We start from the raw sequence: 26682 nt of genomic DNA, 5'->3' as shown, positions 1-26682 counted from the left end.
TATCGGCCAATGAAAATATGTCAGGACATAGAAAGCATGCATAAAAGTTGACACATGCTTTTTACACATGATTTTTACTTTCCACCATAATGACAATGTCCTCCAAAATCTTCTAAATGAAGCATTTCTCATAACTCCAAACCTCTTGCTTTTTAAGCCTTCATAGATGTCTCTGGGCCAATGTTTTGTGTTAACGTCTGTGTCTTATTAGTACTTGTCTTTCTTTTGCATGTCCGTTATGCTCTGTGCATACCAGAAATATAGACTTTGGCACTCATGAGGTTGGAGGTAATGGAAAAACGATGCTGCTAAAGAATTACCAGCACCGCATACCGCTCTGGGCTATTCCGACTCAAACACCCGATATTAGAGGCGCTGCTAATAACGTTGTCGCTAATAGCGGCATGGTCACGGAAATGCAGCCCTTCAGGCCGGCAATACCGGGATGCCGCTAACAGGGGGACATCACAAGTCAGGATACATGCAAATACCATCATCATGAAGGCGCTAATCCCAGCAATGCAGTAATGCCAGCAATACCTGCATCGTGAGCCACCCGTAAACGGCTATGTGCAGTGGTCCTAACTGCCACAGGTACACACAATCAGCACAGGTGGAGGCAATGGAGTCTGGGCCAGCAAAAAAGGAGCACACCCCTGACCACACCAAAATGATTCCACTAGTAGTAGCAATACTGGGGCTGGAGGACATGCTTGCATTGCTACACCAGCAACAACAACAACCACAGCAGGCACCACAAAGGAGACGCAGAAGGAGAAGGAGGGTGAGACAGGCCCAGCAAGCCCCACCAGTGCAGCCAATGGTACCACGCAGGCAGCCCCCAATCCCTCGCATCAGAGCCAGTCCATTCCACCTAAACCCTGAGCAGATCCACACCCTGTACCATCTGGACCGGGACACCTTCCCCACCATTGTGGACATAATACACAACGACATTGTCAGCCTCATTGAAATACGCACCGCCATCCCCCCTCTACTGAAGGTGTTGTCAGTTCTCCACTTCCTGGCCACAGGCACCTACCAGCACACAGCGGGGCACATGCATGGGCATATCACAACTCTTATTTTCTCTCATGCTGAACCAAGTGCTGGATGCCCTCCTCAAGCACACAAGGGACTACATATCCCTACCACAGACTCCCCAGGAGATCTTGGATACAAAAGTTGGCTTCCATGCACTGGCAGGCATGCCAAATTGTATTGCTACCCTCGACTGCACCCATGTGAAGTTGGTGGTCCCGCATGCCATGGAGGTGGTATACCGCAATCGCAAGCTATACCACTCCATCAATGTGCAGATGGTATATGACACACGATCATCACACATTGTTGTGCCGGATTTCCCGGATCAGCTCATGACTCAATGATCCTGCAGAACTCCAAGCTACCACTCTACATGGAGCGACATGCAGGATGACGTGCCTGGCTGCTTGGTAAGTTGCATGACAGGCACATGGCATCATTGTTGTGGTGAAAGCAAGATGTGCACATCCCAAAACACTGTGCCCCAAAGCATCCCAAACAGAACATGACAACCAATTTCCATAGCAATGAAGTAAGCTGCACACCTATCACAATATGCCAAACTTAAAACCATCCCACATCCCACAACACTGCACCACCCATCATCGGACCTCACCCTCCGTAACACAATCCAGCAACATGCTGTGAATATTCACTATGTAAATGTCTGCAGCAAATCACTACACAGGACAAGCATCCTTGAGAGTGCACTAAAGAAAACCACCTGGGGAATCCACTGCTTGTCACAGGGCCACCACCACAGAAGTGCAGCATGTCACCATGTGAATAATCAGCACTGAAAGCCAAATAATGCAGAGACAACTGCCAACACTGGCAGTTAGAAAATCATACAGAAACTACACATCACATATATATCACAAACACACCGGTATGTGTCTACTATGCATGAGCAACATCAAGGCAGTGTACACCGTGTATCATCTTGAAGATGTAATCCACACCATAAGAGCATGGCACAGCACCGATTGAGGGAATGAAAAATTAGTGCATACAACCAGGGACATGTGCATGTGACCAACACATATCTGCAGGCATGTGTGATGAGTACAGCTGTCCATCAAGAATCGACCAACACATACCTTTTTCTTCTCACATGCAGGTGCTAGTGGCTATCCCTTGAAGCCGTGGCCCCTCACCCCTGTCCGAAACCCACAGAACAGGCATGAGGAGGACTACAATCATTCCCATACCCGTCGAGCAGACCTTTGGCCTGTTGAAGGCACGTTTTCGCTGCCTTAGCCGGTCGGGTGGGGCACTCCTACAGGCATAAGAAGGTGGCTAAGATCATAATGGCATGTGCCATGCTTCACAACATGTGTATCCGATGGAACGTGCCCATGCCCCCTGACATTGAACTGCAACCACCAGGTGATGATGAAGGGGAAGAAGAAGATGTGGGCGCACATCATCGCGGTGCCCATGCACAGGAGGGGCGTGCTGTGTGCCAGTCTATGATTGGACAATATTCCTAAGATATATGGGTGCAGAGGGTGACATGAAAGTGGGACAGAGGGCACTGGGTATGGGAGTACATGGACACTATGCAATGTAGAGCAATAAATAACATATATGCAATAAGGAATGTCCACTCAAGTATTTTTTCTGCTACACAATGGGTGTATTAAACTGTTCAATAGTATTAAGTGCTCAAACCCTCCACCTCAGACACCCTCTCCCCCTCCCCCTACAACTCCCCTACACACCCTCTCCCCCCTCCCCCCACAACTCCCCCACACACCATCTCCCTCCTCCCCCTCCCCCCACAACTCCCCCACACATGGTGTCCAAGCAAATGCTTCATGTGTATGCGTCTATTGTCTTAATCAGGCTGCCCCATCTACATTCGTCAACTTCCTGCACCTGGTGGCGGCATGTCCGATGGCCGCAAGGTGTGCGCTGACCTGCAAAGGGGGCTGGTTTAAGTGGAGCTGGATGATGAAGGGGTGGCCGCTTGCTCCAGTCTGGGGGCCAGACGCTCAGCCTCCAAGGATTCTGCTATGCAGGAGAGGAACTGCCTCAGAGCAGACACCTCCTTGCATAGTCGCGTGGTGCTTGCCTCAATGGCCTGCCTCAGGGACGCAGTATTGTCGCGCCCCTCCTGCCTTGCCTGGGCACTGTCTGAAACAAACTGCCTGACTAGGGCAGTGAGCTCCTCCTGGCGTTGCACTTTATGTTCTATCTGCTGCACCCCCGCCTGGACACCAGTGGAGGTGGAGGGTGCATGTGTAACATCCCCAAATCTATGTGGCTCCTCTGTGGGACTCATGCTCTCTTGAACTGCCTCCCCTCCAGACTGCTCCGGTGTGGGGTGTGGTGTCATGGTAGGAGTACAAAGGTGTGACATGGGGTGATGGTGCGGGACTGGGTGTGGGAGGAAATTCTGAGGAGTCATCCTCCACAGGGATACACACCTGGCCCTGGCTCTGTGCATACTCGTCTGTCTGGGTTGCCATAGCTGCCGCCTCCCCAACAGATCTGTTCGCTGCTGAAAGGGCCCCATTGGCCACGGTCTCCTGTGCAGGGGACGCAGGTGTTGTGGGGACTGTAGCAGTAGCCCTTAGCGGCACCAGTGCTGTGGCATCCTGTGGTGTTTTCCCCTTCTGTGCCTGTCGTGGCTTGGCTGGCCCTTTCGATGTCCAAGGCCTGTTGCCTTCTTCCCTGGCCCTCTTCTGGGGAGTTGTTGCCTGTGGGGGTGAGTCCCGGGCCTCGCTGTCAGGATCTGAGCCTGTGGGGGACCAAGAGAGGGATGGCATCAGTGATGGTTCGACAAGCATCATGCATACATTGGTATTATTGCTGTTCTACATGTTAGAGGGGATTAGGTAGCAGAGTTTTGATAATCACGTTGCTTGCTATATGGGTGGAGCATGCAGGCATCCGTCAGGGTCACTCGTGTTGGAGCTGGCGTATGCTGTGTGACATACATTTCTGTTGTGGACTGCGTGCAGTGTGACTTATGCCGTTTTCATATTTGTGTGGTGTGTGTCAGGTATGGCATTGCCATGCTGCAAGCATGTACATGTGTCTGTGCTGCGGACGGAATCTAGGCAGGGATGTATCAATGTGTATGTAATGGGCCATGCATTGCCTCTTTGGACGAACAAATTGGTGGACTATCATCATACTTTGCATTACAGTGTTTTCTTAGGACACTCACCTCCCTCCGCCGGCTGAGGTGGCGCCACGTTCCATCTCGCCCACACCTTCTATTGCCTCAATGCCAATAGTGCTGGCGCATATTTCCTCCCACCGGCTTAGCTTGATGAGTGAGCTAGGATAAGGCACACAGATATTTTGCAGAGTAATGTAAATATTTAGAGACGTAGAAGGTCCAGTCAGACTTCCTGAATTGTAGAACAGGTCTCAGGCCGGCTGTTAATCCTCCACCTGACTCAAAGCAAGCATATTAGCTTTTTTAAGTGGTCTTTTAGGGTTTAAACTTCCACACAGACTGTCTTTCTTTGCCCTGGTGTCCATAGACCATCAGACATGTCCTGTGATAATCTGCAAAACCAAAGTTGTGTTGGCCGGAAGGTTTTGAATTAATCTGAACATCTGGCATTGTCCTGCGCAACCCCCAGACCATCGTTCTCCACCTGCCAAGCCATTACAGAAAGGGGAAAGACCATATGAGAATCAGTCTTTTTCCCCCCCACCCCAACAAAGGCATTTCAGACCGAACTGCTTGGCCACATCCCTTCTGCACGAGAATACAAGCATCCCCAGACATGTTTCTGCCTCATTGGGTGCCATCAATGAGGTGTAGCTTGGGTATGTAGGCCCAGCAGGCACAGGATCCACGTCTGGGCACACTCGCCCCATCCGGGGTGACAAAATCAAAATAAAAGATGTGATGGATGTAAGGTTTAGGACATGTCTTGGTCGCATCGGGCATCATCAGTGATCACCCTCTCCATCCATTGCATTAAAGTCTGCGTCATTTTAAATGCCTATACATCAGCCAAAGACAAGCCTCTTTAAAAAAGGTTTTAAGTTATCAGAGCCATTTGACCCTGCTTCCATCCAGCTCTTTGGTGTGAGGCAAGCAACATACTTGGAGATTATTAAAGTTAAACTTTGGGCCATGTTATTCACTCTCAGTGATAACACCAGTTGAATCTCCCATTGGAGTTTGCCTTAGGCAACATCTTCAATATTATATATGTACCACACAGCTGCCTCAGACAGGTTTTCCCAGCTAAAGGCAAGAAAGCCCCTAAACATAATATTGAAGTGTGCCCTCACGATCTACCACACATCTTCAGTTGGCCTGATAGAGCGGTATAATGGCAACACTGCCACAATTAGATGGGCTGAAAGTAAAAAATCCTTTTTTATTTGAAAAATGAGTCTGACAATGTTGCGTTATTCTCCCTCTATGTTTTTGAATTTTTATAAATACGTTTGTTGAACAGATTCATACTCTGCATGCAGATGCCCCAAAGCTTACTAGAAATAGAATATATTTCCTGCTGTATGCAGATGATGCCATTGTTCGCTCTAAGACTGGTATCGAATTCATGAAACAGCTTGCTATGTTTGAAGAAATCAGTTTTTGAAAAGGCTTACAGATAAACACACTACAGAAAAAAAAATGCTATGCAGTAGAAGGAAGAGACAATTTGGCCAACTCAAACTGGTTGTTGGTGCTAATAAGACAGAAGAGACCTCTTTTTGGTTACCTTGGTCTTTGCTTCTCTAACAATTGTAAATGGACTAATCATACGGAGAGCATCTATTTGGCATTAACTAGATCAAACTGAGCTACAACTAAATGTAGCTATTCAATCAGCAGCAGATTCATTAGTTCAGCCCTGCAGGTCTATTGAGCTCAGGTATGCTCTGAAAGACCATATGAAAATCATATGCGGAATGCACGTGTGAAGAGCACTGCAGAAATGGGGCTGAAATATTGGGATTTCTGTAAATCCTCTAAATTGGGGCATGTAGAGAACACTTTTTTGAGACAAAAAATTAGGGGTTCCAAAAAGTACCCAAAAGCATCCCTTCAAACTGAATTTGGGAACTATGGGTATTGCGCGAATGGTTTGGCAATTAGTCTCACAAATGTGTATAGGTTGAGGGAGGAACTGATAGATGTTATTGAATCACAAGAGGAGGATTATTTCTATGGGGCACCCACAAGAAGAAATTAGCAGAGTATACAGGGTTATCTGATATTTGAGCCACGCCTACTACCATCTGCTCAAACTCTACTGTGGGGCTAACAGAAACATTTGAAAGGAAGGCTCCTGAGGATTCACTTTTGAATTTATCAGGTAGTTTTTTGGTTCAGCAATATTTTTCATTTAAATTCTACAATGATTCAGAAACATCTCTTGAACATATTTCCTATTTAAGTGAAGTTTATACTTTAACTGCACTTCTCATCTGGATCTCTTAGTTCCCCCTGCTAAGCCTCTGCCTGCACTGCCTGTCTCCTTCTCGATCATTCAACCGATGAAGCGATAGTCCGTTGCTGCCACCTTCATTCCCCCTCCCACTCTTGCCATGGATGCCCACACTGACTCCTGCCCTTAAAAAGCTTCCCCTTTCTATCACAAACACCCTTGATATCCTCCAACCGTAACACCTGATATGATTCTGACCTAGCCTCTCTGAAACGTAAGTTCAGAGTTGCTGAGCAAAAGTGGTGGGCGCCAGACGTATCCTATGCCAAACTGGCCTGTCGCCTGCTCCAAAGGCAATACAGAGTCTCCATTCGCTCAAAGAAGAGGGCTCTCGTCCAAGCCTGCATCTCCAAGTCAACTAACATCTCTTGCAAACTGTTCAAAATCTGCAAGGAACTCCCCAATCCTCACATCTCTCCTGCCATGCCTGACCCTCTGTACCTCTTTGGCCTCCCACTTACTTTCCAAAACCCAGGACATTTTGACCTCTCTCTCCTCTACCCAGCAGGCAGATCTCCCTTGACTCCCCTCTCCCCTTCCCTAGCTCTCTCCTCCTTCTCGCCCATAGCACAGGATGAGGTCTCAAGACTAGTCCTCTCTATGAAAGTCTCCTCCAAACAGGTGCTCCCCTGCTCCTCCAGAACTATCAGAGACAACATTGCCTCCCCTTGCACATTCCATGGCTGATTTCTGTAACCACTCCTTTGACTCTGGCTCCTTCCTTCAACCTCTCATGCTCTCTCTTGTGCATCCCCTTTTTTAAAAAGCCCTCTTTTGACAGCTCCTGCTCTGCTAACTATCCATTACCCCGTTCCTGGGCAAACTCCTGGAGAAGCTTGCAATATCCCAACTGACCCAACCTGTCGGCTGTCTCCACGACCACCAGTCTGGCTTCAGAGCTGCCTGAGGTATGGAAACGGCTCTGCTGAACACCTGTGATGGCTTGTTCTCTAATCTTGACTAACTTTCCTTCCATTCTTATCCTTCTGGATCTTTCCTCTGTCTTTTACACAGCCAATCATGCCACCCTGATAAATCGGCTCTGTGACACCCTTGGCATCACAGGGCTGGCACTGAACTGGTTGACCTCCTTCCTCTCCAACCGACCTTCCCATGTGAAACTGTGCCCTTTTCTCTCCCCGATCACACTCACCACCTGCGGCATCCCTCAAGGCTCTATCCACTTGCTGTGGCTTTTCAACATCTACCTTGCCCCCTTGATCTCTTCCCTCTCTACTCACTTCCAGTGTAATGCAGACAACACGCAGCTATCCTTCAAGCTTCCCTCCCCTTACTCCTCTCTCATCCCTGACTGTCTGAATGCCATTCAGTCATGGTGCACTGCCAATGATTTCTGCCTTAATAGGATCCTTTTCATTGGGACACCAGCGCTCACTGTCCCTCCCTCCGGCCCCACTTTATGGGCCCCATCACCCTCTTGTGAGGCAAAAAACCTTGGTGTCATCTTTGATTCCTCTCTCTCCTTCTCGCCTTACATCACGGACCTTGCCACGAAGGCCCACTATCGGTTGCACCTCCTCAGAGGTATTCTCCCTTTCCTCACCTTCTCCCATGAAACTCAATGTCTCCAGAGCTCTGGTCCTCTCTAGGCTTGACTACTGCAACAGCCTCTTCCTCAAACTTCAATCATCCTCTCTTCATCCCCTTCAACTTATCCAGAATAGGACTGCAAGACTTATTCTTGGCCTCAAGCCAAAGGACCACATCTCCCCAGCCCTAATTACTCTCCCCTGGTTCCCGGTTGCTGCTAGGATCAAACTCAAGAACCTCTGCATCATCCACAAGGCTTTCTGGGGCCTGGGACCCCGCTATATCCAACTCTCTCTCCCTAAATACATACCTGCGATCGCCCTCTGGTCTGCTAGCCTCAACTATCTACGAATCCAACGCTTCTCTAAGCAAAGAGTGGGAATGGTCTCCCTGCCCCTCTCAGACTTGAGCCGGATCTCCTTAAGTTCCAGAAGCTCCTCAAGACACTCCTTTTCGCCTCCTCCTCCTTATCTCTCCCCCTCCCCTGCTAACACCTTCCTCTGCCTCAGTGACTGGCTACCTGGTTCCCTCTGAGTACTACAGGGCCCCAGCTCCCCCATCCCCCTCCCCTGCGCTTATCTGCTTTCCATGGCACTTGCACTCTGGCCTTCCCTTAGTGCTTGCACTTCGCCCCTTCAACCTCCCCACCTTAGCACTTTGTTTTTGCGCAGACCTGCAGGCCCCCCCCCGCACTTATTGTTCTGCATTTGCACAATTCGAATGTCACAAGGCCTAGTAGGACCATTATTGTATCTTCTCCCTTGTCCCGCCCCCCCTTTTGTCTTATGGCACCTTGAAACACCACTTGTTTTATAGGCACCTTACACATATCCAATAAAATAAAACATTTGCTTAGGTATGCTCCTGCTTGTTGTAGTTGAAAACAGATGGAACCTGCTGGTGTCCGCTGATTGCTATTTCTGTACTGAAATGCGGAAGACTTTACAACATTTCCGGTTTGTGTCCTACTTTTAAAATCTCTAACTTCCTAAGAATCAGATGTCGGATTGCTGCTGACATTCTATGTAAATCAGCATTGTTCCCATAGGTTGTATTTGCCATATCAGATTTTCATTTACAAAGAGAATTGAAAAGCTGAAAAGAGGTATAATTGCATCATCAAATTGTATCACGTGTGATGAATGTTTATGAAACTGCGACGGTTGATTCGTACATTTGATATTTGTAATATCTTTTATATAGTTGATGGTCTTTATGATGATGTACTGTAGGTTTTATTCACATTTGAAGCTTTGATGACTATTTTGAAAACAAAGCAAATGAATTCATTAATACATTTCAGACAAGTCCCGTTTGCTATAGGATCAATATTGGTCATGAATCCTCAAACTGAATCCTCAAACTTTTTAATTAGGTTTAACATTCTTTCATGGAGTGGACTTGCTTTGCAGGCATGGACCATGTGGAAATCTCTTCATCGAATGCTCCATCATCGCTGACCCTTGTATTTATCTTATGTAGTTCTGTGTTCTCAGGTATCATTGTGATTCAATTTCACTACGAACAGATGCATTTGGGTCAAGCCCACCAGTCAACTTTGGCTGTGCCAAAAAAAACACTGAATGCTGTTATCGGCAATCGGCATCATCTTTCCCAGCTTCCATCTTGCCCATCAAATTCTTTAAAAACTAGTCAAAAAGGTCGACGGCAGCGGCTCGTTTGGAAGTGCCAGGGTCATCAAGGGCGGGTGCTTTCCTTTTCACCATATTTGGACAGTTGGACACAGCAGGAGACAATGGGGCAAAACAATGCAAGGGGGAACAGTTCTTACTGAAGTGGCTTTGCCACTCCTAAAAGCCACCCCCTAGTAGAAATTAAAAGTCACCATCAATTGTCAACTCAGCCTGCATTCAAGAATGCCACACACTCAGGCACCCAGGATCAGCCATACTTTTCCGACTCTAGTCCAAGGTATGTGCGAAATGACACAACCCAACATGCACAGCTGCTCAGCCACACAGGTGGGAGACTTCTGACTGCCCTTCCCCGCACTTCGCCACGAATTCCCCTTGGAGCATGCTTAAGTATATTTCACTTCCAGCTTCTCAGCCAGCATCCCCACACCTCTGGGTCACATAGCTGACTGCACTTTCCCCCACTATTTGTGAACCTGGCATGGACCCTGGCCCGGTTTCCAAACAGCTAATTGATAGTATTGTGTTTGTCAAAACCAAAATGCATTCGTTTTCAAGGAGCAGATAACCTGGACATTCTGATCCATGAAAGGACTACCTTCAGCTGTTAAGTGAGTTGAGAGAAGCCTTCGGGAACCAAGCCGTAAAGCAATGTTTTTTTCCCAAGGCTGCGTAATCTTCAGCCATTATTCTGTATGCCTTTTGGACTCATCAATCGGTAAACACAAGCAACAACCACTTCCCATGGCAGCTTATGCTTTGAAAGACGCGCGTTCAAACCTCTTCTGGCCAACTTCATAACGAAGCGTGTAGAAGGAAACAAAAGCTTTAACATAGCCAGGTATGTCATCATACATCTCTGGATACTCTGCTCAGCCAAAAGCTTGTGCATGGGCAGCAAGGCTCCAGTCTAGCCTCACACCATGGGCACGGCCTAGCCTCACACCATGGGCAGCATGGCTTCCATCTAGCCTCACACCATGGGCTTCATGGCTCCCGTCTAGCCTCACACCACGGGCAGCATGGCTCCCGTCAAGCCTCACACCACGGGCAGCATGTCTCCCGTCCAGCCTCACACCATGGGCAGCATGGCTCCCATCCAGCATCACACCATGGGCAGCATGGCTCCCGTCCAGCATCACACCATGGGCAGCATGGCTCCCGTCTAGCCTCACACCATGGGCAGCATGGCTCCCGTACAGCATCACACCATGGGCAGCATGGCTCTCGTCTAGCCTCACACCATGGCAAGAAAAGGGAGCTTCAGTTAGTTTCTCTTTAGGGCTATCAACAAGGGTAAAAAATAAACAAGAGGACACCCACCGCAATAAGGTGTCTTGTTTCGCGAAAGCGTGCAGCGCATGTCCTACGACATTACACATTCTGATGACAAGTACTGTGGGATGCAGTAGATGTAGGCTTTAGCAAAGCTATCAGAAACTCCACATCAATGAACAAAATACAAACATAATGTGAAGTTTTGGCAAACGATGTGTAAACACAAGTTGTGTGGGTGCAATCAGAGGATAATTCGTACTGCATTAGATATTATGATTAGTGAAGATACAAGGATGGAACCAAAACTGGCAAGGCTAAACATCGTGCCACCATTTTTAGACATAGACCACTAATTAAAGCAGACACATGTTACTCGCAATCACAGAAGGGCACACTCTGTTTCATTAAAACCACTGTAAACGAAGGAGGTCAGGCAAGGAAATTGCATTGGTAAATCATGTATTGACAATGCAGAATCCCAGGGGGTACAGTCTGGATAAAAAAAAAGGAAGACACAATGTTATTTCTTTTTTGCAAGGCTAAACGAAATTAAGGTTTGTAAAATAGATCACTATAAACCAGATGACTCATTAATGCTTTTTTATCACCCGATATATATCTCGCAGAGTTGTACACATCTTGATTTAAAGAGGGGATCCAGTCGACTGCACAGTGAAGATATTAAGATGCCCCTTAAAAAAAAGAGCAATATGAAAGGCTCCGTGTGACTCATTACATTTCTACGTCTAGTGAAGGTACATTCACAGTGAGCACAGGCAGAGGTGATTTGCAGTCAAGCAGTACTGCAGTTCCGTATCTCGTTGGGATATCAAATGTTTCTCTTAAGAGGCTGGTAATAGCCAGTGAACTACATATATGCCAATGTGTAGTCATCAGAATATATACAGTGGTATATTTGAACATATAAACAGGTGTTTATATGTGAATGTAAACAACACAGTAGTAATCTATACAAATGTTAACAAAGGCAGCGTTGAACAAAGCGGCATAATAATGCAAAGATACATGTCCTGATTTACAAAAGCGTTTCACAATTAGGCAAGCCCATTGAAAATCACTTTGTAAATCAGGCCCATTAAGTTCCACCAGCATGGAATTTTCTTCTGCAAGAGATGTATTGATAGTTAAATATAAATCTGAAATATTTACGAATTGTACGAAGAGAAAGGAAGACAGAGAATGAGAAACATTGAGTTGAATAAAAGGAAAGAGGGAATACATTGAAGGGTGCAAGAGAGGAGCAAAAACAAATACATGGTGAAAGTAAGAATTTAAAAAGAGAAAGAAAGAATGGAAGAGGGGCACAAAAAAGAAGCAAAGAAAGAGAAAAAATAAAGAATGGGGGAGAAGATAGAAAGAAGCTGAAAGGAGAAGGAATAATGGTGTGAAGAAAGGAAATCAACAGAGACCGAGACAAACAAGATTGAAAGAAAATAAGGAAAAAATAAATGAATAGGGAAAGACTGCACAAGTTCAGAACGCTGTTCTCTTTCCATATATATATGAAAACTATAACCATCTGCCTGATGTAGCATGGTCGGGGCTTGTGCCCGTCAGGGAGGACCAAGGACCACTCCCAACCTGCGGTGAGCTATTCCCATCTCAGAATCAGATTGAACGAGTAGTGGGGCTCAGTCCCTTACCCTATGAGTGTGCCTTGTTTGCTCATGCGAGTACCACTGTTAATCACACCACACCTACCAGAATTTTCTTTTACCATTTCGGGACCGTGAGATTCCAAATCCAACACAGTGGCAAGAAAACAGCACAGCCAGGAGAAAAGAGATGCCAACCAAGAAGCTCTGTTCATAGCATCTTCCAACTTATCAGCATGAATTGCAGCATCCCAAAGCAGAAGTAATGCGAGACGACCAGTGAATGTCAATCAGACCAGACTGCTGAGACCGCACGAACACCAGCAAACAAAAAGGGTGTGTGGCCTAACATGTTTTTAAACCTGTGTACTGCATTAGCCAGCCACACTGAGAAGCCTAGGACTAGATTGGCCCGAGCCCTAAGGTGAAGCATGCAGCCAATGGGACAGGGGAGGAACCACAGGAACAGGAGAACATTGGAATAAAATACCCATGTTCAGAAGAGTGAAGTGTAGAGGAGCAGCTGAATGCCTCTGCAGGAAGTCCCGCCCTCATCCTACCTATACGCTGGAATCCAGAGATCGCGACATGCACAGCACCACTGGTGGTGCCTATTCCACGGAGAGCCTTTGAGAAAAGGTTGAGAAGACCCTATATGATGCATCCACGTAGAGATGACAATCTCTTGGAGGAGATCCCCGAAGGAATATGAAGATGAGAGAAAGAGTGGCTGAAGAAAAGGATGTGTAGACTTTATGGAATCTAATGATGAAATAAAGTATCGAGTAAACTTTCATATGCGGAATGAGGATTGCACGTGTGGAGAGCACTGCAGAAAATGAAAGCCGTTTATAACTGTACAGATGCAGCAATGCAAGTAGACTAAATCATCTTAAGGCTAGCTATACGTAGTGAATAGACTGCAGGAAGTGCTGCCATTATATAGAATTCTGGACATCGGTTTCACATATTTAGTAAGTTTAGACCCATGGAGAAAGAAGGATCGGAAAGCTGTGACGCAGAAACATAAAGCTAAGAGCATGGAAAGGCCTGGAAGAGCTGTCTGGCCTGGTGTCAAAGGATGAAGTAGCCAAGAACTGGTTATCTACCCTTGAAGAACAGTGAACGTGAGATGCTGAATCAACCCTTGTTAAGGTGTGTGATCGGAGGGATATGGACGGCATGAAAGGGAAGAGTAGAGAGGAGGGACCAGATGAGAGAGAGCACCCGATCGGAGGAAGACCACCTGAGAGGGGGTACCAACCAACCAAGCTGCGAGGTCGGGAGAGCACAGTCCAGATAATTAACAGTCTTGGGACCCCAGAAGACAGCATTAAGAGAGATGTGGACGAAAGGACGCGGCTTCCCACGCGGTCCCTTTCTCAACACGGTCGAGGCCGTACCCAGTGACGCGGAAGGCAGAGACCTGCTTCCGAGTTCACCGCCAACATTCACCTTCAGAAAGCGTCCCAGAGACCTCGAGGGTGCCAGACCTCTTCAAGACGGGGGTTCCTCGCGGGGTCCCGGACTTGGCGGGCCGGGCAGGCAACCCTCCTTCAAACCAAGAGAAAGGGGGCGGAACATATGGGGATATTTATAGAGAACCAAACCAAGTCCGTGCTGATTGGCTACCTGGACCCCAACCCCTATATAAGATAAAAACAAATGATGGACTGGGTGTCTCTTTGCCATTCTCTTCTAGGACTTCGAGAGAGAGAGAGCTGTGCAAGAGACGCTGTGGGCTTACGAGGACTAGCTGCAAGGTCGAGAAGCCACATCCATATTCCAAGAAAAAGAAGGAGCATTCTTGAACTTTTTGTTCCATTTGAATTCCGGTATCCTGAACAAAGGTTTTACTTAAGTTCCACTCCTGGCTGCCATCCCTCATTCACAAGGTGCAAAGAAAGAACACCACGAGTGCCAAGTTTAATAATTCAAGTCAATTTAATGCTGCAATACAGGCCGAAATACAGTCTCCTGTCAAGTGGGCTAAGGATAGAAATAGGAGTTGGGCATGCAGACCAGAACTGTGATAAGAATGTGCCTATACGCCCTTATGTTCCCAGGAGCAAGGATACTTTGCAAGGCCAAGTTCAAAGACAATCGAAATGGCAGAAAGCATGAGCGAGGAGAGATATTGGGCTAATTAGTTGGGGAGACATGGTCAGGTCCACCCACTGACACCTGGTGCTGCTAATGAGCCGAATGTTCCAGAAGGGCACGAGCGTGCCAACCAATTTTAGAGGGCCATATAACGAAGGGCCTTATAGTTTGAGAGCCAGTGATATACCATGTACCTAATAACTGTTGAAGATGACTTGCACTAGAGGTGGGCATAAGTTGTCCACCTGACTGTAGAGACCCAATCACAACCCGTCCCAATATAGAAAGTATAATTCGATGTTCCCTTTGAGCGTATCACAACCCCCGTAGGTTTTTCTTGTTTACCACATAGTATAATGTCATGTTTGATTAATTTTTAGTATACAAATGTGTTTTTATGCACAATGATTGAGAGCTCGAGCGAATGTCTGTTTATGTCCGTTGTAACGCCTGTGTTAGACAATTGATGATAAAACAGTTAGACAGTACTTTTTGTCAACTTCCTGAGTCAGTCTTATTATTTGGTGTACAAGTTATTCTGCATCCCATCCATGCATGACCTGTTACTGATTTAAGGACCCCTGGGGTTCAGAAGGTGTTGTGCTCTAACACCTTGAAGCATCTCTTATGCTCGAATGCTAGACCGAATTACCAATAAAGATCCCAGACAAAATGCCTGGACAGACTCAAAGAATGTGGTAAAATACTACTTTAGTCTCAATTTAATAAAGCAGGGTCAACTGGCAGACATCGGACTGATGCGTGCACACTGGCACAAGAACTTAATTATAACCCAATATTCATCCTCTACAACAACATCCTACATAGCAAACTGTAAAATGTATTAGCGGGAGGGAATGGTTAGGGGAACATGTCTACTTATAGAATACATAGGGGTTAGTGCACCATTGGATGTCTCTTATCTATGAGACACACCTCTAACTCTAAATATATATAATACCGATTATAGTGAACAAAACTAATTGGTCTATGCAACATTGTGTAGCGGGTTGCCCCATAGACCCACTGATTGGTTGGCATTCTCACCCAAACTTGGACTTTCGGCTTGGCTAGCAGCACCTAAGTGAAAAGAAACCTAGGTGATTTAATCACGTCAGATTACTCCCCACTTTCCCAATTAGTCCATCCTCTCTCATCAGTCTGACCATGAGCCAATGTTTCCCATCTGTAGCTAACCTTGTAGCCTGTTCTCTGTTCTATGCATTCAATGGAGCGTAAGTACATCACTAACTTCATCCGGGGCTTAATCAATAGCCCTCGTTTTCAACTTCTGAGTTACATGTGAAGAGACTGCAAATGTTTTCCCTTTCAGCCTCTTATTTACTGCTATTTGATTTAATTATACTGAGTGTCATTGCTCTTCTTGGCCTCTAGAGACTTGCTCACCCTACCTTGTATAGATTTTATACACTTTTAATTGTCCAATACTTGGCTCTTGCATATATTTTCTTCTACTTTAATCTAAGAGAAACATGTCTCGTCCATGGCTTATCCGTCTGCCTCCCTTTGTGTTTTGCATCTATTCCTTAAAAATAGCATCCTTGATCTCAAGCCAACATAGAATCCTCTTGGTTTTGAACACAAAGCTGTTTGTCCTGCGTCTCCTGACTCTGCAACCCTGATCTGTTTCTACGGTAGCTGAATTTAATCTTACACAGGCCGGCATCCCTTTTCCAATTATGGCCGTCCTAGCCACGGGTAAATATTCCTCTATAGCAAGCTTCTATATATCTCATCTACCATGCGTTACAGCGTATTTACCCTTAGTGGTCAGTTACTTCGTCTTCTTTTGCATTCATGATTACTTTATCATTTCAGACATGTTTCACTTGTCACTTCAGTTACATTGGGCCTCATTACAACTCACCCGGTATGGTAACAACAGTGGCGGTAAACCCGCTGCCACCGTTGTTTCCATACCAGGTGATCACAACTCCTGCAGGCGGAGGCGTCAATCCTGCCAGGTCTGACCTGGCGGGTTTAACACCGCCCGCCTGCAGCCGGACAAGGAAACACCGGCACCATCACGAGATGGTGCTGGTGTTTCCATGATCCCCATTCCCATTGAGTCCTGTGGGACTCAATGGGAATGGGGATTTACACCATTCCGCCTCTGGAATTCCCAGGTCACTGTGGTTGTAATGCTTTGGTAATTCCGGGAATCACGGAGGCGGAATGGTAATACGAGTCCGGCGGTAACCAGGCGGTTTTACCGCCTCGGTTACCACCAGCCTTGTAATGAGGCCCATTGTCTCTGAAGTATTTTCATGTCGTTTCAGTATGTCCTCGTATAGCTTCTTTATGACATCACTTTGCCCACATCAGATTTCACTCAGCGCTCCATGATGTCCAATGGTGCATGTTGCCATCCTTCCACACTTCCAGTGCGAGGGTGCATTCTATATGGTTGTCTGAGTGCATATCGTCTCTCGTACACTACATGCAGTATAGGAACAACACATGGAGTCCCATACAGGGCCCTTCTCCTGCTGTTCCAGTATGACTGCTGTGAGGAGGTGGGATTTAGGGAAAATGTGTCCAACTGCTCTGCTACAGTGTTTGGACGAGGTTCGGAGGTGTGGTGTTGGACTGAGAGATCTGCAAATCTGCAGGATGTGAGTGCAGGAGAGGTATTGGATGCAAGAGACAGTGGTAACCAGGGGTCAAGTCCTTAAATAAAAAGGGGGGACTCATTAACATAGCAGTTGAATGTGGTATCACCAGAAATTAGCATATCAAGAAGCCCTCTGAAAAAAGTGGGGGGACTCCATCCACCCGCGTGCACCCTCAACTTGTGCCCGGGTGGTAACAGTGTGAAAAGGTGAAGTTGTAGTTGTGTGAGTGTCTGTTAGAGTGAATGGAAGTATACAGAGGGTGTAGGAGATAGGCAATAGGGAGAGTAGTTAGTCGAAGTTGAGATTGATGTAGAGAGAGAGAGAGAGGGGAAGTATGAGTAGGATAGAAAGGATATGTGTTTGGAAGTCGGAACCAGGAGATGGTAGTAGGAGACGGTAGCATAAGTGTGAGAAGACTGGAGGAAGGGATGAGGAGAGATGTGGGAGAGAGTAGTAGGAAGAGCAGGATTGTAGAGAGCAGAGGAGTGTGAGAAGATTGATTGAACAGAGGAGAGAAGTGGTAGATATGATAGAGTAGTGGTAGGAGGGGCAGTATAGAGAGCGAGGAAAAGAGCGACAGATAAAGGGAAAGAAAGGTCTATGAGAGAATGGAGTGATGGCAGAGAGGGGGATAGACAGTAGGAGAGAGAAAGGATCTAGGAAGACCAGATGTTAGGGGAGGAGAGAGAGATGGAGGAGAACAGAAGAGTGACATAAGTAGGGCAAGAGCAGGGACAGGAGAGAGTGTGTGAGGTGCAAGCACTCTCTGGGAGATCATTAAGCACATCATGGGGTACCAGGAAATTAGGGAACCCAGGGGAAGCCCCAAGGGAGTTTGGTAAGGCTACAGCCCTTAGGCCTTCACGAATAGAATAGGCTAGCTTAGACAGCACAGGTAATGATCCATAGCTGCAGTACATCCTTGGGGACTAGGAGAACCTGGAATATGATGGAGGATGGCTATGGGAGGTCGAGGGACTAGTTGGCACCCTCCCTTAGTCGGACAATACTTCTGTCTGATAAATCAAAAATGAAACTATTTAACTGTTTTCCTGATTTAGTGAAATTATTTACGCCATCCGTGACACTGCCTTCAAAACTTTCCTGTAGAAATGTATAAAAATACAGCAGGTGTTGTGTACATTTAGCACAACCTAAAATTGTTAATGTGCAAACACTGATTAGGAAAGGTGTGCTCCTGGACCAAGAGAGTTGAGGTTACAATATGTAAGCCAACTCGTTATTTGCATTACCAGTAAACACTCTTTACTGGCTTTGAAACATGCATAGTATTAACTTTAAGACCCTACCTTGGCTACAAAGCCCTTATATGTCTTGCCTCCAGACATCTCTCTGTAGTGATTGTCACTTATCTCCCTCTGAGATGTCTACAGCTGGCCTCTCAATAGCTACTAGCCTCACAACTGTTTAGATATAACCTTTTTGGGGACATTTCATCAGCTTCCAAGGCTTTAGTGGTTGAAACTCTAACTTACTGATTTTTCATCAACAGAAACCTGACTTCCTGAAGTTTCAAAGAGCACAAAAAACACACTTGTTCTGCCCCACTGAACCAGTGATATGAATATATGGGGCTTTACATTAATTGATTTTTTGGAATTGATTCACTGTAATTTTCATCTGTCCAAGATGGCGCCTGCTATAGCACCCATATTCGTGTTACTGCTTCAGTCACATGACAGGTGCTTGGAAACAGAAAGTGTTGATGTAGATTTAAAGGAAGAGCTCAAAACAAATAGATGTACTAGCCTGAGATAGTCCGGTTACAGGACAGAAAGCGTGGCAAACTTTTATCTGCACAGGTCCCTTTTTTCCTTTGTCTACGGATATATTTAGAATTGACGAGTTGGACAATGTTATCTACTGTTAAACAAACTTGCAGTTTGTTACACGTAGCACTGTATACAGAAAACCAGTACCCGAGTATTTTTTTGACCACATGAACTTTAGCTCTATCTGAGCATTACAATTTGGGCATGAATTGTTTTATATATATTATAGTGCAGCGGTTACCGCACTATTGTTAAGTTGCATGTTGTGCACCATAGGAAATGAGAAAAATTATTTGCTAATAACTTTTGACTCGTACAATGGTTTTGGTTAAAGATCTGCAGTCACAAATGTACACACGGGCAACCTCAGACTGGACATTTTGGCAAGATCCGTTAAATAAAAAAAGTTAAGATAAGAAAAAACACAGTTTCAGCCTAGTCCCCATTCATTTTCCCATAGACAAAAAAGGCTAATTTTTGGTCCAGCGCACAGCAAAATCCACTGGACGGAATTGAACCACGTATGAAACAACTAGGGCACAAAGCGTTGACTTGAGATCCAGGTGGGTGCAGGGGAGTGGCGGGGTTGGCTTTATTACGCATCCAGTATTTTCTTAAATATTTGACGGAGACAAAATGATAAGTATATCTCCCATGATGCATTGCAGGATAGAGGGTTTTCAGAAATGAGAATCCACCATTGTTCTTTTCCCGATGCAAGAGATAACCGCAGTTATACCCGCAGCTACCAGACTGGAGAGCTGGAGGAGGGCTATGGACGAAGTTAACACCAGGTGAGTGACTGGGAGAGCAAGAAAACATTTTGTTTTCCTTGCCATTTTTCACAATAACCCCAGCTATCTGAGGACTACAGATAAACACGGTTATCTGTAGTACATGACCATTATACCCACGGTTATGACGACAAAGTTATTACAAAAAATATATATATTTTTACAGTTACAGTTAGATAGGGGGGTGGAAAATCACTAGGCATGAGGCCTGGTAGTTTTAAACTATACAGTGGGCACGGCCAAAGACTGTGCTCACTAGCAAGGCCCTGGCTAGTGGACATGATAGACATGCATAATGGACATGGCCGCAGGCCATGGCTAGGAGCATGGTAGTGTTCTAAAATATACAGTGGGAATGTCCAAAGGTGTGGCCACTGGCCAGTGCGCAAACATGAAATATGGTATAACAAAACAATTGAATTAGTGGGTGATGTCCCCATATGCACATTGATGACTTCACAATAGACCCAAATGGGAGTGGAGCTCACATAAAAACAAGAGACATGCAGCATTTCAAATGTCCAGCGTTGCATCTAAAATAGAGTGTATGAAGACTGGTGAAAAGCGTGTGTGATGGTCACACTAAAAAAGGAGCGTAATTATACAACCATGGCATTATTACACACCTGAGACAGACAGCATTGGATGAGTATTTACTATTAAGAGATAGTCTAATGCATATATCACGCTATCCTTCAGTCAGCACCATTTGCAAAGTAGACATTCTGAGTAGTATAAATATGACTTTGCAGCAGACTAGAAAAGATAAGTAACATACATGTGAAGTAACAGTTTCCTTTATTTTACACATCACAACATACTGACTGCCAGAATACCCAAGGGAAAAGTAGGATGTAACCATTTCTGAAGGTAATGGTTATGTCAGGTGGCATGTAAAGGTCAACCATGTGGAAATATACTTACGTTCTGTGTAAACAGGATAATCAGGACAAGAATAGATAATTTAGTGCACTGCCCAAAGTTGCAATCTTTCTGTGCAGTTTTCTGCAGCCTGCAGTTTGCCATGTGTGTTTCACTATGACTCCCATGGTATATATGATATCATATGGCATTTGTATCATGCCTATACACAAGTGTTTCAAGGTGCGACAAGGCAAGGAAGGGGGAAAAGAGGGCACGCAGAGACAATGATCTTACTAGGCCAAGTGACATTGACATTGCGCAAGTGCAGGCGAGGGGGGAGGGGAAAAGTGCCAGGGCAAAGGGGAGGGGGGCAATGCTGTACATGGGATCAAAACAATAACAAGAAGTGTGGCCAGCAGGTGGCAGGTGCAAGGGTAAGGTCAGACAGCAGGTGTCCAAAAGTGCAGGTAGGGGGACTTTAGGGTTACACATACAGACCCAAATGCAAGGGTTGCCGGGAGGCAGTGCTGGTGTGCAACTGGGCGGCAGGGACCTGGGCCAGAAATCAGAGTGTAGCCAGGTGACCGGTGCAGTATCAGAGAGGAAATCAGCAGGGGAGAGGAAGAGAGAAGGCAGAAGCAAAGAGGAAGGTCTTGAAGTGCTTCTGGAACCAGAGATGGTTCTCCTCAAGTTTCAGAGAGGCAGGGAGTCTGTTCCAGAGGGAGGCCCCAGACGAAGAAAGAGATCTAGCACCAACTTGTTGCTTGGAGAAGTGATTGTCCCTGAGGGAGTTGGAGGTGGAGGAGCAAAGAGCTCGAATAGGAAGGTATTTAAGAAGAGAGAGTTGGAGGTATTAAGGACCCAGGCCCCAGAAGGCCTTGTGGACAATGCAGAGGGCCTTGAACTTAATCCTTTCAGCCACTGGGAGGCAATGCAGAGATTTCAGTGCTGGAGAGATACGATCCCTGGCCTTGAGATGTTCTGGATGAGTTGCAGAGGTTGGAGAGTATAAGCAGGCAGATTTAGAAAGAGGCAGTTGCAGTAGTCCAGCCTAGAGAGAACCAGCGCTCTAGAGACAGTGAGCTTTGATTATGCTGGCTAAGTCTCATGGTAGTTGCAGTCCAAAACATCTCAAGATCCAAACTATGCAGACACCTGTTGTAGTCTATATATTGTAGATCTTAGTTTAGTTTAGTTTGTTTATTTATAGAGCGCGGCCGAACCCTCGGGTAGCTGGGCGCATAATCATGTGGACAACATAGTTACATATCGCTGCGTGAGATCATAAGAAATAGGTACATACATTCAATGTTGCATAGAAAGGTACAATGAGAGTAGCAAATACAGGGTATCGTGAGGACCGGGTTACATTATGGTCCGTTTCAGGATACGGTTAAATCATACGGTAGGATTTGGTGGAGACAGGCATGTGCGTAGAGGAGTGGCAACGTGTTAGGTAGAGAGCCAGGATTTCACCATGGCTCTGAATGGCCAGAAGGAGGCTTCCGATCCGATAGTGAGAGGGAGTGTATTCACGCATTGAGCTGCAAGAACAGGGAAGCTGGAGCCTCCTGCTGTTTTTAGATTGAATTTGGGGATCTTTAGTTGGTGCAGGTAGTGAGTTCTGGTAGGTATGGAGGTGCTGTGTCTAGAGAATTTGTTAGATAGATAGCGTGGGGCAGTTAGTGATAGGCACGTGTGTGTAATGACAAGGGTTCTTAACTTAATTCTGTCGCGGATGGGGAGCCAGTGGGCTTCTTTGCTGGCCGTGGAGATGTGAGCCTTACGTGGGAGGTTAAGAGCGCATCTTAAGGCGTTATTTTGTAGAATCTGGAGTCTATTCAGATTTTTTGACGTGGAGCCCAGGAAAAGTGTGTTACAATAGTCTAATTTAAACAATATAAGCGCTCCAGCTAAGGTGAGACAACTGGAGGAGGATAAAAATGGTCTGCATGCATTGATAAGTTTATTAGTGTAGGTGGTAGATGAGATGGTGGCATTTATTTGTTTTTTCAGTGATAGAGTGTAGTCGAGATACACACCTAATGTTTTGACCTCTTTGGATACTTTTATAATGTTGCCATCAATGGTGAAGGATTGGTACCTGGAATCCAATTTATTGAGGCGGGCCTGGGATCCTACGATAAGTAGTTCTAGCTTATCGTCACTGAGGCAAAGAGTAGGTGTTGCCATCCAGGCTTGAATTTCTAGTTAGATTTCGTTAAGCTTTGCAACATCTTCTTCGTAGCAGCCAGTCAGTGTGATGAGGACCTGTGTGTCATCAGCGTAGTTGGGTTAGCTGACACCCAGTTCGTCAAGGCGGTCAAAGAGAAGCTTAGTGAAGATGTTGTAAAGTGTAGGAGAGATGCAGGAACCTTGGGGGACTCCACATTGGATTGGGATAAGATCAGCAGCCGCAGAAGGGGCGAAGACCCTAGTCGACCTGTCGGACAGAAATGACTGAATCCAATTGGTGGCATTCTGGGAGAATGCGGCAGCCGAAGAGAGGTGTTGAGTGGTCAACCAGATCGAAGGCAGCGGAGAGATCCAACAGGAGCAGGATGGCCAGATTGCCCTTGTCTTTGGCTTCATCCATTTGGATTTTTAGATCCAGGAGGGCGGTTTCTGTCCCGTGCCTAGGTCTAAAGCCGGATTGTCGCAGGCCTAAGAGGTTATTTTCTTCCAAATGTTGTATTTGGTCTTCATGAACTGCTTTCTAAAGTTATTCTATTGTTTACAATCCTGGCAAAAATATGTTGAGTTTTAATTAAGAATGCAAGTAATAAATGAAAGGATATATTACATCTGCGTTAGTATGTCAGGTAGGTCTTGAAATAGAGCATGAGAATTGTCCATCATGACTGATAGTTAGCAGTGGTGACATTGACAAAGCCCTAAGTGATGTCAAATGTGATATCATCAGTGTGCTCTAGTTTCCAGCGATGTCATTGACAATGTTAGAAGTATTAAGAGTTGATATATGGGGTGTCATCAGTGATGTCATTGTGACGTCAGTGTGCTTATGGGCTGCACAGTGAGGGGCTCATATTTAAGGTGGCATAGCATCAACACCAGCCCTATTCCAGGAGTTGTGTGTGTTCCATTAAATCGGCACCTTAACGGCACTCCAACTAAAGTTCTTTCACTGAATTTCAAGGTATTGTTGTATTATTCATCTCAACGGTCCCGTAGATCAGGTTTTTCCATGAAGATATATAAATGATATTACCAGTAGCAATGGTTAAAAGTGTAATGTTAAAATTGAAATGATGTTAAGTGGAGCAAGTGAAATAGGCCATAGTTTGGAATGGTAAACTTAAAGACAGCTGTCTGTGTGAATGATGGAATACTAGAGTTATGCTTTCATACTGACGGTGATGTATACATAAGGCTTTTAGAACAAAAAAAAATGATGAGCTCTACATTGGATTTAAAGTGCCACAACATTGCAGAAATCTTCTGCCAAATGAACTTTCACATTTTACACAGATACTTCTTTAGAATGGATGGAAAGACATGCTTTCCAAAAAGCCTAATGGTCTAAATGAAAACTTGGCAACGCAGATGTTTTTTCTGCTGTACATGCACATTCCTTTTGACAGGATTTCCACTATTGAGCAATCACCTTCATTGTCAATGCATGATCTGTCTAGGTATTCACATCATATGGCTAGCCCATTCTGTGTCAGATATTGATATATTATACCATGTATTGCCATCATATGCCAACAGTATTGGTAGTTATTGCATTTCAAATTCAGGTCTGCCCATCGTCTATCTACCTACCTATATGTAAAACGCTTAGGTAGGTTTCCATACTCAGCTGATGTAATTCATCAGTGTTAGGTTGCCCTCTGCTGTTCAAATGGCAAAGTGCACAAGCTATCATTTTACCAAACAGAAAGCACAGTTTGACACAGTCACCTTCACCTACCACTATCGCGAACATTCAGAATAATCTCAAGTTGCTTCTTTCCACACCCACCCCTCTTCGCACAGGGCATGGTGGTTCCAGTGTCAATGAACAGTCAATAAGCAGCTCAATGTTAGCCTTTAAAGAGCGAAACGCTGTCATACGAATGCCTCCTCACAAGCTAAAAATAAATGTAGGTGCTGTAATTATGCTACTACGCAATCTTATGCCATTACGGGGACTCTGCAATGGAACAGGGTTGACAATTACATGTCTACAAAGACACATCATAGAGGCCTGTGTAATCAGTGAAACGTAGCTACTGTTCTTATACCGTGCATACCTCTCATTCCATCTGATACAAATATGCGTTTCAAATTCAAAAGAAGAAATTTACCTATAAGTTTAGCCTTTTCAATGACCATTAATAAGTCACAGGGACATACGCCCCCTTCCTGGAAGCGATCAGTGGTAATTCTGATATTTAAGAAGGGGGTTAGACGTGACCCTATGAATTACCGACTGATATTGGCCTTTAAGATCTCCAAGAACAGCCTATTTTACATCGGGAATGGCTGGTTGTAATCAGAATAACATAGGGAGCCTGCATGTGCATCAAAATGTGCACTTGGCACTGTACAATGACTTTATCACCCTGCTAAACAGGTCTTCATTCATAGGTTAATGATTTACAATGATGGCAGACATGTCAAATCTACACAAGGGATCAAAATAAGTGTTCACTAAGTTGGAATTCGAGGCAGCACCTTCTCAGCTATGGCAGCACATATCCCTGTAACTTGCTACCATAGATTGCCCTTCATATTTTGTTGACAATTTAAGAAATTGGTGTTTTCACATTAAATAGCTCCCTTTATACAAGACATGTTCAAATGACTGGAAGATGTAACATGGTGAGGCGTCCCGCGTATGGTGGAAACCCACGTCTGAGAGTCTTGTGGCCATCTTTTAATTATGTATATGATAGTAAAATGACATTATAAACGTGTGGAAGATTTATCTCCCACAACTTTCCGCTTGAAAAACAAGTAAGAATGAAATGTTTATATTGCAGAACATTTAGAATTTCGCCAACCTATATTATTGACATTTGATGCCATGAATAAACAAATCATATCATCTACCCCTGAAGAATGTTGCAGAGAGTACAGAAACATGTTGTGTTATTGGACGACAACGATTTTGTAGTCACTCAGTCTATATTTTTAGATTTGGTGATGGATTCTATCTATACATATGTTTATACTCGTTCTGTGGTAAAATTCAGAAAATAATTGCTTTAGATGTGCTGTAATTGTTGGTAAGTACCAGTTGTTATTTCTTAAGCTACCATTATTTATGAATGTACACTTACCGTATATGCGCTGAATTGAAATTATTCAGGTGCATGTGTTCAAGTTTTAAATGGGCATAGTCCTTACCAACAATTACAGCACATCTATACCAATTAATTTCTGAATGTTACCACAGAACGAGTATAAACTCTTCACAATTAAATTGTGGACATTCCACGAGACGTGACTCATCTAGACTGTAACGGCGCATTGGAGCCAGTTATGGTAGGCTTCCAATAGCATGATATTTGGATTCAATGTTCAAGTTAGTTTATAATATTCTGATAAATCGTGAACACTAATTATATTTACATTTTGCACTACCAGGCATGCATGTCAGTTTCAGATTAAGACTGGGTGAGTTATGAACAGAATATACTCAGAGCATCACTGGATAAGGGGAACTCACAGGGTGCTAATGTGTCCATAGCGTATGTGTCTGTGCCAGCTTGACGGGGTATACGTGCCAACATATCGAGATACAAGATAATTGAAACAATGAGCACCAACGCATCACGTGGTGAACACATAAACAAACTAGAGAGCATGCATGTACAGGCAATGTAAATTTGATAGTCCAAGCACTAATCGGTATGATGTGGATGAGGTGCACTCAGTTTAGCCATAGGTAATTCATATGAGAACATT

General features: G+C 45.2%; 1 protein-coding gene across 1 annotated transcript in view; it reads left to right on the top strand.

The window, feature by feature from the left end:
• LRRC7 (leucine rich repeat containing 7) overlaps positions 1 to 26682 on the top strand; it is a 3010809-nt gene that overhangs the window by 101057 nt on the left and 2883070 nt on the right. The gene's annotated exons all lie outside the window — the stretch shown is intronic.

Source organism: Ambystoma mexicanum, chromosome 1q (genome assembly GCF_040938575.1).
Source record: "Ambystoma mexicanum isolate Mex_15411 chromosome 1q, UKY_AmexF1_1, whole genome shotgun sequence".
Taxonomy (NCBI): domain Eukaryota; kingdom Metazoa; phylum Chordata; class Amphibia; order Caudata; family Ambystomatidae; genus Ambystoma; species Ambystoma mexicanum.
This window is presented reverse-complemented; position numbering and strand designations above follow the sequence as displayed.